The sequence below is a fragment of the Phlebotomus argentipes genome, unplaced genomic scaffold (genome assembly GCF_947086385.1).
Source record: "Phlebotomus argentipes unplaced genomic scaffold, Phlebotomus argentipes genome assembly scaffold_18, whole genome shotgun sequence".
NCBI classification, from domain to species: domain Eukaryota; kingdom Metazoa; phylum Arthropoda; class Insecta; order Diptera; family Psychodidae; genus Phlebotomus; species Phlebotomus argentipes.
In genome coordinates, this window is record NW_026776177.1 from 16,282,879 (window position 1) to 16,297,561 (window position 14,683).

Consider the following 14,683-nt stretch of genomic DNA (forward strand, 5'->3'; position numbering starts at 1 on the left):
AAAAACTTATAGGACAATCTTCCATCTTGGTTTCCATAGAAGTTTTTCTTTGATCTGTAAAATATGCTTTTCTAGGAAATTTCGTACAGAAAATTAGTCGTGAAAAATTGCTTAAACAGTCAATTATCATATTTTTGTCGTTGAATTCACTGTTTCTCCGTCACTAGTCTTCAAAATATTTCTGAAACAAGATTTATCTCTGCTTCTAAGGTCTTTTTTTATTCTAAAGCTCAGAAGTTCATAATTTTAATGCGATTTACTATTTTGAAATTGTATTTTTATGCTTTCATTTAACTTAATACATAATATGCTTAGAAATTGTTACAATATACGGTTTTCTTATGGCAGATAAATTGTACAACAGTATAGGGAAATGTGTAGTGAAGTATAAGCGCACAAAGATGTGATTTAATATCTAAAGTTTTGCCTATTATATCACAATTTCCATTTGCCAAGTTCTAAAAGAACCTCCTTAAATGTTAGTGATAACATTTCTCCCTTGGGGCCAAAAAGCGTATGCTTTTGAGTTCAGGCTTTTCTTTCGCTGAGGCGCGAGTGGGGAAAAGGTTGAAATAATCATGGTATGAAATTTGGGTAATGGCATTATTTAAATAAACTACAGCTACGTCAATTTGCTGGAAAATTGCTCTCCAAATTGCAAATTCACAGCTTTCAAGACCATTTAAAAGTGATGGAAATTCTCTGGGTGTGATTTATTTTTGTGAAAGGCTTTCTCATTCTCCATTCACAGTGGAAAATATTCTCAACTATTTGCAATTATATATCACTGGAGGCCTTCTTGGGTTGAATGAAAATATCATCAGTTTGGTGAGACGAATTGGAAGTATGGAAAGATTTCTCATTGCGCGCGCGAAGGAGATTGTGAGCTGAATTGTGTGTTATGTACGTGGTTCATTTGTGTGGCTGTTGGTAGTATTTTAATGCCGTTGTAATTTGTGTGTATTACGGTCGCGTTCGTGTGTGTAGGTGCAAAACATAGCACCTCCGTTGCCTCATTCGAGCCACATGGAGTCCCAGTGCAAGTTTGATTTTCAAATAGTCTTCAGCAAGTGTGTTGTCGCTTTGGATTACCTACTTTGTGTGCCTCAGTGAGCTTTACTTCTGAAGAGAGTGCGGGAAAAATGTGTTGACGATAGGAAATTTCATAATTTCAAGTGTCTGTTGAATGCCGCCGAAACACTATATATGAATTGATGATATTTTCATCTTGCAAAACTGCGCAAATATTTCTAGTTTAAGAACACGGCGATGGACTCGCGAAAATCAGTGGGATTTCGGCAGAGTGCGAAGTTTGTTCTGTGAATATGTCTTCAGACTTTGACAAGTCTTGGAGCATCGCTGAATGTTAATATTTAATGAAGCATAGGTACGTGTAAATGATAATAAGTAATGGGTCTTTGAGATGTTTTTGGCATGATGGTTATTGTTGAAGTTTATCACTTGTGCGGGGATTGAGTGGGGGCAAAAGTGTGAGTCTGAAGATAGCCTTGAGTGGATAAAACAGCAATTGACGCGTCTTCTGTGTGTGTGTTACACTTTTGATCAAATAATTTATTCCACTTGATTTGTCTCTCATGATCTCCACATGTAATATATTTGACATCGGAGAGGCACTTTGCTTTCCATATCACACTATAACTGAACAGCATCAGGTTTTATACAATTAAGCAAGAGAAAATGTGACCGTAATCTTGAAATTGGCTTCTATTGTTTGTCTATTTTGGACACAAAATGTGTCTTTTTAAGCAATACTTTGTGAAAATTCATGTCCTGCGACTTCAGAAGTCACTCTTCAGCATAATGTTCGCAAATTGAATAAGAGAAACATTCCGATACACGTATTTTTTTTCCTGATAAATCGAATTATGTATCGATTGCTTTTGCATACATAGTACTTACCTTGAAAACATTTCTTCCACAATTTCTGTTGACTAGCAACTTTCGAGGGTGGGGAATGTGCAAGTATATAATACACTTGAGGCGATGTGTCGTATTGCAGAGCGCGTGAGGATTCAGCATGCTTTTATGGCTCATCCACGACATTTTTTCCTTGTTTCCCGCACAATACAGTTTCTGCACAAAGTAATCCATGTGACGCTTTGTGCGAAGCGAGAGAGAGAGAGAGAGAGAAATAAAATGGCATTTTAGTATTTAAACAATTAAATAGAAGTGAGTGGCACTGAAAGGTGGTTTGCCTCGTTGTCTGTGTGAGTTTAGCTGTAAAGTGACTTTTGTGCAAATTAAAAAGTCGTCTTTTAGTGGAATTATTTAAGAGATGACTTGAGGAGAGAGAGAGAGAGATTTCCAGTAGAATATATGTATATGAAAGACATCGTCGCATCTCGCTTCCGTGCGCTTCCTTTTCTTCCAACTTCTTCCTCTCTTTCCATGGATTTCGTCTCATGATAATATTCTTTATCTTTATACAAGTGATTGTGTGATATTTCCTCGATATATGATTTTCAAATCAACATATGACAGAGACAGAATGGCAAATAGTCAGCTAAGACGTCTCAGTGAATATTGAATTTATTACATTATAATGTCAGATTGGCAAGGTCAATTTAGCTGTCATTTTACTTTGCTATCTTCATCCCTCGCAGTTTGTCGTCACATTTTATTTTTTTACAATTATTTCGGGGAATTCCTATGATTACCGAAAAGCTTGCCAAGTGTCAAAATATTTGTCTTAAATATCACAAAAATTGTCGATAATAATTGCGGGAAAAAAACTGCATTTGTTGAGAGCAAACAAACAGAAAACAATGTCTACAATAATGATTTTCTTGCGAAAACTCAACTCTTTAAGTCACATTCAATTTTACAACATGAACAATATTTATTTTTCTCTTAACTAACCAATCATTTGAACTGGGGAAGATTTGGCCGAAATGCGCGACATGAAGAAATCCAACTGAAGGCAGTTTGAGCAAAAAAAACAACATGACATTGACGATTTGAGATGTGATCTCTTTCAATTATCCCCAAAACAGTGTGAAAGTCTTCACTTATGGATAGTTTTGCAAGGTGAGAAAGCACATATTTGGCAAATGAAAAATCACCCACAACGTTGGAGGCAAATAATTTCGGATATTCATAATTCATCGTGCTGAATTTGTTGACGGCACTTTTCCTTGGTGAATTTTTTTATGGGCTTTTTAATTAAATCACGCATAGGGAAAATGTATTCTGCATGTGAGAGAGACGAAATCAACATACAAAAATCAGATGGTGACATTGATTTTGATAATTTGACTTTGAACTTTATTATAAGTCTTGTTTCATGCGACCACGACTGCTGGACTGTTCGCGTTATCGTGAAATATTCCATCTCATTTGTACACCTTCCTGCACGGGATGAATTCGACGGGTGAATCGAAAGCTGTGAAAAATCGACTATTCGTCGTTTACGCTGTACATTTTGTCTAAGAAAATTGTGCCAAATTCCAATCAAACGAATAAATAAATACCAAAAAAGTAGCTGAAATATTAGGACTTTAATGAATGGTTAGAAGATATCTTGATTTTGAGGTAGATTTGGCAAATTTCGCAGCAATATTAATGCAAAATTTTTAACTCGCTTTCTTGAAAAAGTGCCACTTTTGACTTATCGTAGTCTTCGATTCACCCGTCGAGTTGCAGATTAGGAAATTTATGTTGAATTTCAGGAAGGGGAATTGCGAAAAAAGACGTCATTACGATATTTTGAGATAATGTGCAGAAAAGCTATTGCGCTTTATCAGTATAAGTCAATCTACTATTCATACTTTTCACTCTACGCTTTTGCAAGCTTCTACTCATATTTTTCTAATTCACTTTGATAAGAAATCTGCGTCGCGACAATTATCGCGGCGGGTGTAAAAAGTTACTGAACGTAGATTAAAATTACAATACATTTATGATAGAGAATTGTTCTTTGTCTCCAGGAAAAAAAAATGTATGATTTGAGGTCGGTAATTGCATTATTTGTCCTTGCGATCTTTCACTCCAGCTCGGCTTTCAGCATATAGTATATGACAATGCGCCTCTCGCTTGCTCATATGTGGGAAAAAGACTGCGCTTCCGGATGCTGTGACAGTACCTATACATATTAATGGCACATAAATGCATGGCTAATGTGGAAGTGATCAGAACATGGGTGTCAAGAGAGGAAGTGCAACGCCATCAAGTTGATTTAATTGTTTATGGTGAGATCAAAGGGTTGAGAGAGATTGAGAGAGCGTCAGAAATGTTCTGTTGAACAGTAATTATTGTAATTCTAGAAAATTCATGGGATGTTTTCTAGCGCCGTCATAAAATATACGTTTGAAAAACCACTCAATTGCACTCTAGATATGAATGGGTGAGAGATATGATGATTAATGGATGCAATTTCAGCTAATTCCTATTTATCTCGTTCTCAAAAATTCTCACGCAACGTATTTTTTTTATTATTATTATTTTTTACTTGTAAAGAAATAATGATTTATTCAGTTGAATTTCATGCACTCCATTTTCTATATGTTAGAAAATCTATACTTGCTATTCATGGAATTTATAGAATTCATCATAACTTGTTCATGATTTTTCCGAAGAATTCAATACACGAAATACTCTATCAATGGTATTTGGATGTGAAACACAAGTAACATAAGTCAGTGATTTGTAGAATCTCACCAGCTTCGCAGTGAGAAAAGTTTATGGAGTAGAAAGTGAAAGAAAAATATCATAAGTTCAAGGTGAATTAAATAACATAATACAAACGCACATTTTATGTTTATATATAAAGTTGTGACGAGATTGAGTAAGTTTTGTGAAGTAATTAATACAATGAGGAAAATCGTGTGTGAAAGACATAAAAATCCAGTGCGAAGGTGGTAAAACATTCCGGCAAGCTCAATTTCGCGTGGTGCGATTTATTAGTTGATATATTAAAGGGGCTGAGCTTTGGGTATTCTTGAGAGCACGTGGACTTTTAACGAAAATTCTCAAGGTTTTAGAATGTGTATTTATTTTTCTGTCCACCCAAAAGAATGAAGGGAATAATAATTGCTTTTGAGTGTCATTTTTTAATGCTCCTTGATTTTGACCCTGCATTTTTGAGGGCCCAGAGAGGAGAAGGTTTACGTTGTTCGTGCAGATTTGCATATTTTAATATTAATTGTGATGAGTAATAAAATTTGAAACTTGCTAAGACAGTCTCTCGAAATGTCTATTTTTCCAAATTGTTCAAACAAACACTTCAACTGAAGAAATGAAGTGTAGAAATTTGTGTAACATTTCTTGCGACACATCGTCAAGAAAGTCCTACATCATTTCTGATGCAACTTTCGTTTTCATTTTTGTATACTCGTAAATAATATTACTTATTGTCCAAGGTTGGGCGTTTAGAGATATTTTCTATTTTTTTTTTCAAAATATGTGAATTCACAATTAATTTTCCAATATCTTGATTGCAATGAAAGTTATGGTGAGAAAACCACAAGGTGGGATAATATGGCTAAAATCTGTACACCACATTTCCAACTCTTTTAAAATTTAGAAACCTTTCTTTATCATCTTACGAGAACTTTAATTAAGAAATTTAGAAAGTTTTAAAGTAATAATTTTATGAAAAAGTGCTTTTAATCACTTTTATGGACATTTTTCCGATCATAACCTGAAAATCAATATTGAGAGGCATAAAATAATTGCTCAAAACATTTAAGAATACAAAATATTTATTTTTAACAGTCACAATTAAAGATTTTAACTTAAATCTGATGAGAAGAGTTTTAAAATTGATATCATTCAACTTTAAACCACATTTTTGTGATTATGTTTAAGGTGACCAAAATCGCGATTTTTATGGTATGGAAAATTCTTTATTCTCCCACTTCTTGGGTACTTTTGCTGAGCTGTACACCTCTTCTGACTATAATATCTCTCCCTTGGAAGACCATTAAAAGATCGTTTGAGTGAAGTGTTTCTGTCATTTGCACTGAAGCACATGAATGATTTTCTTGCAAGAATACATAAAGGGAATTTTGCCTGCAGAATGAGGTGAAAAAGTCCAATTATCGGGTTTTTTTTTACGATGTCTAAAATTTAAATGCAAGCACAATTTGTTATGTGGAAAGACATTGTAGAATGTTAATTATCCGCAATGGAGCATATATAATGTAAACTACATTCCTGAGTTTTCAGTAATATTGAAATCTATGCCCTGATTTGTTTAAGGGAGTATTAGAAATGCAGATGATTTATTCAAGTGAATTGATAAACAAACTACGAGGAAGTGAAGTTTATAACTTCCTGGCGTTACCGTAATAATTATCCGCGTGAGTTTTGCATAAATAGTGCGATGATATTCCTCTGTCGAATTATAGTTTAACGACTTCTGTGCGAATTTTGGGCGCGTGCTTGTTGGAAATTTATCCATTCATTTATCAAAAAGGAAATTGATATATGCGCGTGAGTGAAAGTTTAGGTGACACTTTGACACACGAGGCAAATTAGAATGTTAAATTTTCGAGTATTTGTGTCAGTGAAATGAGGAGGAGGTCGTTTAGGGTTAAATCGATGCCGCAGAATGTATGACGGAATGCATAATGATGGACAAGAGAAGCTTAGGGAACTTTTCGTGTGAATCTTCATTACTGAATCCAACAAGTATAATGAGTGATGCATTGTGAGGAGAGATAATAATTCTAATAGTGTCTAAATCTAACTGCGATGGAAGGTTGCATTGCTCTCTGTCTCCATCGGTGAATGGATTCTGTTATGCAACAGTGCACGATAATTGGGCCATTACACCAATTCTGTGCACATGAGACAAACTGGCTGATTACATAAAAGCCAGTCGGGAGTGCGACGATAGGTCAGTAACGCTATGCGCTCTGTGGCGCAGTGAAAGAAGTGTGTAAATGATGACGAGAGAAAAGGAATTATGCATTTGAGAGTTCGAGGTTGCTTCTTACATAAATGTTTTGATGGGCCTGATATATTGGAAATTGTGCCTCGGCGGCTTGAAAAGCGTTTGGCAATGACCTCCAAAGATGCCTATTATGATACAATATACTGTACATAATTGTATATTTGCATCTACGCTAAAGTGCGTATTGTTTATGCATTGATTTATCAGCTGAGCCACCAAATGAATGATGCCACAGTGGATTGAATTGTGTCAGATTTCAAGTTCATTCCAGAAATCCCAGACGTTTGCAAAGCATAAGATTATTTCAATCATTAGTCAGATGCAATAGGATTCACACTTTCTTTTTTTTTAAGATCTTTTCAGCGACATAATTATGCTAAAATTGCCTTATTTTATAGAAAAAGTACAGAATTGTCATTTAATCGAAATTTTCTGTCTAAAGTAAATAAATAACTTTGCCACGCGTTTAAAAGTAAAATATGCTCGAGCTTTACTCAGGCTACAGAGGCAAAAATTGCAATTCATGAGAAGCAATTTTAAAATCCTCGACTTGCTATAAAATGTCGGACGCATGCGAAGACAATTTGCAGGTTATGTTTCCTTCTTTTCTCGTGAATTGTGGAAAAAATCGCGTCTGGAGTGCAAAGAAGACTGTGAAATTATTCGCTGTCGACAATAGAACACGTTCAGGGCAAATTCGCGTGAAGAAGTGGTCGTGAAAAGTAAGCAGAGTGCGAAAACTGTGCAAACAATCTGTCATTTATGTCATTTTTGCCAAAAACTTTGTCTAATTTCAACAAAAATCACAATAAAATGCACTTAAATGGCTATGAGAGGCTACAGAAAAGGTCGTCTGCGATATTTGGCGAAAAAAACATTAGCGGAAATACAGAGTCATTTTGACGCTGCAAAATGACTCGGAAGAATAGGGTAACTTTAGCATAATACCGTTGCAAGAGATACAATTTTTTAAAACTGATAATATATCTATGAATCCTGTCCAAATCGACCAGAACCTCTGATTATTGTTCCTTTTTTTGGTCCTTATTTTAATTATTATTGAGTATGTTAAAAAATGGTCTTTTTCACTGTGAAAAGGAAAAGAAGAAAAACAATGAATAGCAAACAGCAATTATTGGACGAATAGTTGCAAGAACTGCACTCATATCTCAGCAGGAAAGCTCTGAAATCTCGTGGATTACAGTGATTGAAGTGAGAGGAAGGACAATTATAGGAAATTTAATGTTGTTAGAAAGTTCTCAAGACACATTCGATGCAATTAATTCCGTTAGATAGATTTTTATTCGTCCCGTTTGAATCACTGCCACACTCTCGTGTATTCAATGTCAAGACGCGCGCGATTAAGTGCGCGATTTAGAATTCCTGGAGTTGAAGTATTGGCTAATTGGACCATTGACCGCGACAGACGCCATTTGAGTGGTTCAGTGGACTTTGTAGTCACTCTTTTTTTTCCTTCCTTCCAACCAAACCTCTCACATTCTGCTGCTCAGCCGAAAAACGAGGAAGTTTCGTACTTGCCAGAGGTTTTTTCTGCCGTGTCCATAATTCGTATATACATCAAAATATCTCTTGTAATTGGAGATTAATGAAGAGGCTTTGCCGTGTTCGCACCTTTTTCTCTTTTCTTCCCTTCTATCGTGTGTTCTTCTCGACACTCCGCGTATTTGGTCAGTTTGCAGAGTGGCTCTTTGTCATCCTCTCGCGATGGGGTTTTTTCCTTCTTTTTTTTTTTTGTTCAAAACACAGTATAATGTGTGTATGAATTTCTGCTGCTAACGGTTGTATTTTAACAGGTGTTTTCCTTTTTTCTGCAGGAAACCACAAAAATAATCAGTGATTGCGTCAATATAAATGCGAGAACAATGATTATCCAATCAGGTAAGACTATTTATTTTCTTTGATTATTCTGCAAATTCTTCGTGCGATTTTCCTGCCAAAAAATCCACCTTACTGTCTCTCCATCATAATCATTTTGTTGATAAGTGATGAGAGAAAAACAAAAATGATACTTTGAGGAAGAAATATCGAATATTGATTTTGGTTGTCTCATGCTTGAGACAAACAGGCATATTTTGCCTTAAAATAGCACCTGAGAAATGTGCTGATTTGTATTGGAATGCCTTATATTTTGAATTTCATTGCGCGCGCTTTTGAAACTTAGCGATAGCAGCGCTGTGGGCAATACGGGAAAGTGTAGAAGAAAATGTTACTTTTGTACAGAAGCGAAGACACATTGCAGCTTGTGTCGAGAATAAGAAACTTTCTCGCAGTTTCACACATTGAAAGCCCTATGTAACAACACACATGCATGTTTAGAAGCTTTGTCGGGACTTTTGATTAGTCAAATGTTATAAAATTTCAATTTAACACTGTTTCAATTGTAAAATTGTTAAACACAGGTTGGATTATTAAAATTTTCGCAATTTAAATGATAGTTTTTCATGTGATTTTCACACATTTCCTATTCTTTGGTAATGAACTAGAAATGTCCAAACAGCTGATTGTTATATATGTTGATATGACAAATTTAAATCTCCTCTCTTACGTTCAGTCTGTCTATGTTTTTCAAGTCAAAGAAAACCACCCACGATATTTGTCCAATTAGCGAGTTTATAAATATTTTTGTGCCAAATTTTTAAGACACACGTGAATATTTTTACTGGCGCTGAGTGGTTTTCAAGACTTTTTTCTTCTTTTAATGCCTCTTGCCATTAATGTTGGGGAATCGTCAAAGACGAATATTATCCAGAAACTGAAATACGAGAGAAGCTTCAATGGACTTATTAGTGGAAATTCCACAGTCATCAACTCGTCTGCAGCGCCCACATGAATTGGAGATTCAAATTTATGGAAATGTGCCTAAGAGACTCGCAGACTGCTCGGATCTGTGAGGAGAGAAAGATGAGAGTTTTGGAAACTATGAAACTCAAAACCGATCTGATTCGATTTTATGGTTATTGGCGGCAATGGTTTTTTTTTTCAACAGAATCTGTCAATGTGGTCAAATATTTTGGTTGAAACTACTCTTTGAAGGCAATATTTTGCGTGAGAATTTTTTTTAATCTTATAAATAGATGTGAAAAAAGGCATTTCAGTGGAGAAGAGTCGCATAGAGAGAAAGAGAGTATGGAATAAATTTTTATATCGTGCTAAAATCACCCCATTAATTCACATAAAACATACAAGAGGGAGAATTTCTACCCTCGTCCAACACACGGAGTAAAAAGCACAGACACACATTTTGCCATGGTGAAATGGAAAATGCACTTCCCTCCTTGATGTCGAGAACAGGGCGTTCACCCCGAACCGACGTCAATATAATTTTCACAAACATCTACATATTTCAACCCTCATGAGCACACACACAGCCACACACACACAAACACACAGTTCGGTGCTCTACACGCAACTTTTCCTCATTTCCCATTCACAGCATCGGGGTGGCGAGTGTTCTGTCTCGCTCGACGGCGTCCTCTCTTGCTCTCACTCTCGCCAAAGGCTTCTTCACCCTCAATGTGTCCCTAATGGTTGGGATGTGCGAGTGTTCGTGCTCACCACTGTCGTTTCGCATTATCCAGAGAGGGATTTTCTCATTTTCCCCGAACTCTTTACAACGTGGTATTTCCATGCTGAAATATTCAATTGAATATGAACAAGTAAAAGGACCGAATTTCCCTTTTTACTCCCAATGCTCGGAAACATGACGTTTCACTCTACAGAATCTCTCTTTTTCGCGCCCTTCCATGTCGCGGATGTTTTTGCTGAATGTGATATTGTATACAAGGTAGAAAAATTTAAAGTTCTTCGTGCAGAGAATGACACAAGGGTGGATTTTTTTTCACGTGTGTATTGGGGAGAAAGTCACTTTAAATTTTTTTTCTCTTTATGTATTTATGTAGAAGTGCTTTGAAGGGTCCTTTTGTGCATATATGAAAGAATTTCTTGGAGTAATTTTCAGTGCTTACACATTTCATTTCTGTCAACATGCTTTAACCTCGTACTTTTCAATTTGCCACCGTATAGAAGGTTAGATTGTAGTTTGGGGATGAATTGGAATTGGATATTCAACAATTTTTGATTCCAATGTTATATGAGATGGTTAAGAATAGCGAAAACTTCTAAAATAATGATTTATAAGCCCTAAACAGAGGGAGAAGGTCCTGCCAAAGATGGTATCATTCTGGTGTCAGTTAAAATTATGCAAACTTGTAAACTTTTACTTCTTTTCCAGTGCATTCATTAGTATTCTGAAAAAAATAAATATCGCGTTCAATGGATGTAATTATCATCATTTTGCCATCGCTTGGGGCACAGCTAATAGTTCACGAAATGACCATAAACATAAACCATTTTGGTGGATGAAAAATCACCCCACATTTTCAGGCATTACTTTCATGTTGTGCTGAGAAATGTGTCCCCAAGAGAATTACCTTGGCTAATTTATTTTCTAATTATCAGGTTCATCAAGGTAGAATTTGGGTTGGAAAGGTTGTAATTAAACGGTGTTGGGATAAATTGCGTCAATCTCGCTCATTATTTTTGTACGGATTAATGACAAAAAAGTAGCATATAATGTGTTATTGGTATCAGAAGAAGCACTGGATAAGGTTTAATTGTTGCCACCGCAACAAAGGAAGTGAAAGGGAAATATTTGCAGTCATATAAGAATTTCATATTCTCTTAATAATCCTCGTATGACTTTTTTCCGCCTAAGTTATTCGTTTTTTTGTTTTTGGTTTTTAAATAATAACAATAATCGTGGTATAATACCTCATGCTTGTCCATACATGCTTCCCACGACTTAAGATTGAGAGAAGAGGAAAAAATTGATCATTCGGGGTCAAAATACTGTCTTAAGGATAACTCTCTTTGTTGTTGTTGGCAATGTGTTCGTTGCTGTTTCACGAAGCAATTCTTGCAATTATTCGATCAGCCATTGCACAAGAAGTGTACATATGTACATATATATATATGTGGAGAAAAGGAGAGGAGAGAATAATAAACGAGTAAGATCACTTCTTTATCATTCTCTCCTTCTTCTGTGGCTCTTCGGGCCGCCTTCTGTATTATTGTTCTTAGGCCCGAGCGCGCAAAAATTGCTGAACATCGACAATATTGTTTTGTAATTGTACTATGTGCACAGATATATATATGTATGGTATCATAAAAATTCCAGAGTTTCACCTTCGATGTCTTACAGGTTTTATTATCACTCTCGTTTTCAAAATCTCCTTCATGCTGTACACTTGATTAGTTCCATATGCTTAAAGATGGCTTTATTAGCGAAATTACATCTCTGGCTATGTGCTTCTGAGAAGGTTGTTATGTTATTTTATCAAGTATATCAGGTTTAGTTGCTGGGATAATTGGATAAAGAGAACATACAATTTATTAGATGAGGTCAATTTTGGTGGGATTTTTGGGAAAATCCCTTGGCCATTTTTCAAGAATCATCAATTTTGGGCATTAGAAGGAGGAAATGACTTGTGATCAGCATTATTGCTTAAATGCCAATCAAGGGAGGAACTCAATTTTGATTGCGGACTTACTGTGTATGCAATACATTGTGAATATATTATGCTTGCATCGACATACATAACGTTTGCGAGTAATGGGGATTTTTGATTCCACCTCTGCAACTCATGTGTGCAATAATGACCTTAAGGCCTCACTAAATAATTGCTAAAACCGTTGAAATTCACGATATTTCCCACATTGAGAATCTTTTTCCCATATAATCATGCGATATCTGAAGAAAAGGAAATGATTATGAAAAGTGAATTATGTATAATTCACACTCATCGAATGTTGTAACCTTGCAAGAAGACATCACACTCTCTGTTGGGGTTTAAACTCTCGGGTGAGTGGCAGTTTTCAAGCCTCCCAACCAGACCAGACCACTTTAATTAGCAATAACACAGCAGAATGCGGAGAAGTCAAAGAAGTCTCTCTCTCTCTCTCTCTCTCTCGGATGTTTCACGATCAAAGTTGAAACGTACACGAGAGAAGAGGTTGTGTAAAATGATCAACAGCCATATAACAAGGGGAAGATAATATGCCTTAAATCTGTACAACACTTCCTAACACTTCCAGAATTTAAATTTTAGACTATTTACTCGCTAATTTTGAAATGATCATAAATTTTTTAAGTTTCCATCCAATATTTTTGTAAGAATTCACTTAAAACCGCTTTTCTGAGCGTTTTTTTCCCGACCATAACCTTAAAAAGATCACCAAAAGAGCTTAAAAAACTCAATTTGGAAGCTTTCTAGATCACAAAATCATCTGGTTATGATTTGCTAATTAACTCAAAATTACTGATTCAAAATCATAATTATCCAGAAAAGTTTCTAATAAAACATTTTTCAATAGCACAATACTGTTTTGAGGTTATGTTTGATCTCAGTACAATTTATAGTGTTTCTTGGTATCAAAGACTTAGAATAACAATGTTTATTGCATGCAAATACTTAATTCTGCCAATGAATGAGATCTTCGCGACTTGAGCATAAGAATTGATGTGCTAGAATGCGAATTGATGCGTTACATAACCTAGATAGAGATTTTTCTGGTTGTTTTTGTGTAAAAATCAAAAGAAATCCGAAGTATCGGGATAATTTGCAAGCAAAAGAAGCACTGAAGGAAGAAAAATTTTAAGTTTTTGAACACTTCAACTTCCTATAATACTTCCGCTGATCTGTACACCACTTCTGACTGTATTATCTCCCCCCTTGCTATATAATTTTTGAAAAATGAATATATCTCGTGTGCGGTTCTTTTCCAGCAATTCGCACTGCTGAGTTGCGGAGAAGGGAAATTTGTGCTAAACAATCATATCATTGAGTTGCTTGAGGGAAACTATCATGCAATTCTGGTGAATTTTCCATGAATAAAACGATGGATTTCTCAGGCATTTGTGTGTTTCTGGCGATGATTTGGGTTGAGAGAGGAATTTTGGAGTGTTTCTATGCGGTTCTTTCATGAAATTACATGACATTTGGTCGTTAGGTGAATGCTGGCTGACTCGCGCGCTCCTTCGTTGGGATGATGATGTGTGCATTGACTATTTTCGTGATGAAATTTTTGTTTATATGAAGGCGAAGACGACGTTGAGGAGAACTACACAGAGATTCTGTGTACCATGAAGAGGAATTAAACGGCCTGGAGACCTTGACAGCGGTCATCGCTTCAACCATTCACATTAAAGAACAGAGAGCGAGAGAGAGACGCCAGTGGTTTTTGTCGTGTTGTGTTTGCTGTATTATTACAAAGAATGGAGAGAAGACGCTTAATATGGTACACAAGCATCGCGAGTTGTGTGTTTGAGAAGATCACACACTTAAAGGCCATATTGGAGACATAAGTTTCTTGTGCCTTCACACAGGCTTGCATTTTTTTCCCACTCTGTGGGGCTGAAGAGAGAGAGAGCCACCAATGTACATATGTTGGATTTGACAGAGGTGGAGTAATGGCTACAGAAATAGATCTTTTCCTTGTCTGACGTTATAGTCAAAATGTGACATATTCATCGTGAGCGCAGCACAGGAAATTTCTTCACTTTCATCAACTCTTTTCCATTTAACTCCTTTTAGTCTTAGAGTGAAGGTAGAAAAAGTGAAGGTGATGATATTTTATTGTACAAACGATACGTTTAATGCTCGATAAGAAGATAATCTTGAAATTCATGCAATGTGTCTGAGAAGATTTTCACAAAAGACTTTAAACAATGCTCACAAATAAGCGGGT